This window comes from Galeopterus variegatus, unplaced genomic scaffold, assembly GCF_000696425.1.
Source record: "Galeopterus variegatus unplaced genomic scaffold, G_variegatus-3.0.2 Scaffold1140, whole genome shotgun sequence".
NCBI classification, from domain to species: Eukaryota; Metazoa; Chordata; class Mammalia; order Dermoptera; family Cynocephalidae; genus Galeopterus; species Galeopterus variegatus.
Genome location: NW_007727251.1, coordinates 327,012 through 331,131, shown reverse-complemented (window position 1 = coordinate 331,131; position 4,120 = coordinate 327,012).

The following is a 4,120-nucleotide window of genomic DNA, read 5'->3' as shown; positions in this document are numbered from 1 at the left end:
GCCCACACAGATCACCAAGGAACTTCCTCAGACCCTTTAAATAATCATAATACCCCGTGCCTCACGCCACCCCTAACCACTTCTCCACAAGTATCCCTTCTCTCCTGCTGTCAGGAAGGCTGATGTGAGATTTCTTTCTCCCATCTTGCTTGGCTGCCTTGCAAATAAACCTTTTCTCTGCTGCAAAGACTGGTGTTGGTATTTGGTTTGCCATGCATCAGGCGATAGGTTCTGTTCAATTACAGCTGCACAGATTCTCTTTGTAGCAATGTCTCTGTTGTGAAATTGTTCTGTGCCTGTCTGCCATTTAACAAACTAGTCATACCTATCTGCCTCTAAGAGCTGGATTCTGATCTTGTTTGAAAATCAGGCAATGCAGCAGCCTCACAGTGTGGCTTTAGCCAAACGGTGACACAGGAAACACTGAGGCCTCAACTCAGATAAGTCCAGTAACCACCAGGAATATGTATTTGCTAAAAATTATGAGAATCTACCACCATCTTTTTTAAACATCTGAAAATCCTGGAACTTACAAATTCACATGTAGTTCATTTGTCCTCTAAACACAAACACAGGGCTGGTTGATTAGCTCAGTTTGTTAGAGCACAGCCTTATAACACCATGGTCATGGGTTCTGATCCCTGCACTGACCAGCTGCCAAAAAAACAAAAAACAAAAAACAAAAAACACAAACACATAGCATTTTTTAAACACCTTAAAACAGCAAACATTTACAACTTCATAATTTCTGAGGATCAGGAACCCAGAAATGGCATAGCTGGGTGGTCCTGGTTTAAGGTCTCTTGTAAGACTGCATTCAACTGTCAGCAAGGCTGTCATCTCAAGGCTCATTTGGAGCTGAAGAATCCACTTCCGGCCTCACTCTCATGGTTGTTGGCAGGTGTCAGTGCTTAGCTGGCTATGGCAGGAGGCTTCAGCCCTTCACCACGTGGGCCTCTCCATTGTGCTGCTCTCAAGATGGCAGCCTCAGAGTTAAATAAGAGAGAGGAAGAAAGAGAGAGAACCCAAAATAGGAAGCCGTTCTTTAATCTGAGATGTGATACCACTACTTCTGCCATATTCTATGGGCACACAGTACAACCCTGGTAAAATAACACGTACTATTTTACTTTGTAGCCCTAATGGGCAGAGTTGTGGATCAATAGAAAGAATATGTTATAGGGCCGGCCTGTGGCTCACTCGGGAGAGTGCGGTGCTGATAGCACCAGGGCCGCGGGTTNAACCTGGCTTTGGAAATATTTCCTAGGTTCTCGGTGCTATTCTCAGTCCTTTATAAGTATCCTCACCTTTACTCCTCACGACCTTATAAGGAAGGCATCAATATTATTCTCACTGTACAGTTTAGCAAACGAGCATAGACAGGTTAAATAACTTGCACAAAGTCACACAGCTACCAGGTGGTTGACCAACATTCAGATCCAGGAAAACTAAAGAACAGCCCCTCTCCCTTCTCTCCACCCTCCCTAACAACCCAGCTCACCCCTCCATTAACAACTCTGTTACCCTGTCAAGGACTATGCTAGGCCCTGGGGAAACAAAAGTATACAAAACATGGTTCAGCCCTTGAGGAGCTGTGTGATGTGTGAATGAATTAACAGCCAGCCACCAATGCCAGTTCTGAGTTTCTGGTTAGAAAGCACAAGTCGTTTTCTATGGACTTAAAACTGATATTCTTTGCCTTTAGCAAAGTGGTCTCTAGACTTTTTGATTGTATACTCCATCAATTTTTTAAAAAATTGAGGGCTGGCCAGCTGCAATAAATAAATAAATAAATAATAAAAAATAAAAATTAAAAAATTGAGCACTCAGATCCAATACACATATCTATATTTATTTATGAGGACTCCACTTGCATTCCTATAGCACTAAAATGCTAAGTATATCATATAATATACTCAAATTAGTAATTTACATAGAACGAGATTAAATACGTATAAGCAGAAGTTATCTGTTTTCTTCCTGTACTTTGAGAGTCCCCTGAGAACCTGCTGGTTGGGTGTGGCCCCGTGTGGAGTACCTTTGTGGCCACTTGGAATTGTTTCTCATGGAAAATTCCTGGAGAATTTCAGTCTCAGAATTCTTGTGTTAGCTGGAAGTTACAATAGGCCCCGAGTGCAACCAGAAGAGAGAATCTGAAATAAGGGTGCTTTACCGGTCATATCCACTGATTACTTTCAAGATAAGTAATTCTCATTTTCTAGGTCTTAAGGACAGATTAAATGGGTGGTAATTCCTATTATTTTCACCAATGCTTCTCTAGAAAACAAGTTCCCCAACTGGCTACGTCTGTAACGCTGATCACTCTCACATCTTGTTTGTTAACTGTTGCTGCACGGACAAAACGCTCATCTGCAATTGCTGGAAGGCATCATTTTTTGATTCCACAATGGCCAGTGAAAGAAATCACATTGTTGAATTTTCCTATTTCATAGTAAAAAAGCAAAAAACGGAAAAAACCAAAACGGAAAAAGACAATGTGCTGGCTTAAAATCTGTCAGACTTATCAGGAGANCACGGACAAAACGCTCATCTGCAATTGCTGGAAGGCATCATTTTTTGATTCCACAATGGCCGGTGAAAGAAATCTCATTGTTGAATTTTCCTATTTCATAGTAAAAAAGCAAAAAACAGAAAAAAACCAAAACGGAAAAAGACAATGTGCTGGCTTAAAATCTGTCAGACTTATCAGGAGAGTAATGTGTCCTTGTGCCCTGCCCCAGGCCAGCCCCTCCTGATCCCTGACCCCTCACCTCCACTCAGCAAAGAGGCAAATAATTGTGCTAGTTTCTCCAAGGGTCTAAGGGTTCCAGGATATCTGACTCAGGCTGACAGAGGTGCTAGGAACAGTAAGGAAACTGAGGTGTGTCCCGTGTCCCCCCCTCACCTCCCCCAACCAGTAAACTCTCTCCATTATTCTGGGATCCCAAGACCTTAGAAGAAAGCAGAGGAAGAATACAAGAGGGGAACGGGAAGTGGGTGGCTGGGGGGTAGGGTGAGGACAGATAAGGGACTTCATATCAGCTTCCACAATGAATATCTGAGCCAGAAAAACAAACAACAAACAAAAACACAAACAGGCAGTGACGGAGGCCACTGAAACGTTGCAGCTTAAGGCAAGGGAGGGCCAAGGCCGAACCTTTCACCAGCTCCAAACAATTTCCTGACTCACAATCATAGCTTGGGTGGGAGGGAAGAGACTCCCATTTGATTATCTGCATGGTTTTGAGGTTTTGGATGATAATACATCTAAAGGAGGTTTCTCTTGCAGCTTATACTGAGAAAAACAGCACGTGTAAGAAGGAAATGGTTCAATAATAAAAGCAATCATTCAACTCAGTTGCTAATTTGTTTGGACCAAGCTTATCTCGTGGATCTCTGAGAAACCTGGGAGCCAGGGACAAATGGTCATTTAGCTCTTTGAGTCATTTCTTTGCACAAATAGAGAAAGTTCACAAGTGTCTTCTCCTTAAACTGGCAAATGAGCTATTTAAATCTGTAAGATTTCTGTAAGTCTAGAGGAAAGTTGTCTAGAAACCACTGTACTAGAATACAGTGAAGTGTGGGAAATCAAAACTCCCATGCAGGCATATTTGGAAGTCTAGCTCCACTGTCAAGGCCCCAGTCTCTGCTCAAAAATCAGCTTCTACGAAGTATTGATAACACCAGTGTCATGGGTTCGATCCCCATACCCACCAGCGACCAAAGGGGAAAAAAATCAGCTTCTAATACTGGTGACCACTATGTGCTGAGAGCTTTATCATTATTGGAACTCTTTAAAAATATGATTATAAAAAGGTAATCAGCTTCTAATACTGGTGACCACTATGTGCTGAGAGCTTTATCATTATTGGAACTCTTTGAAAATATGATTATAAAAAGGTTATGGGCCGGCCCGTGGCTCACTCGGTAGAGTGCGGTGCTGATAACACCAAGGCCCCGGGTTCGGATCCCATATAGGGATGGCCGGTTCGCTCACTGGCTGAGCGTGGTGCTGACAAAACCAAGCCAAGGGTTGACATCCCCTTACCGGTCATCTTTAAAAAAAAAAAAAAGGTTATGAATTTTCTAATTTTAAAGGGTGCCTTGCGAGGCAGAAAAA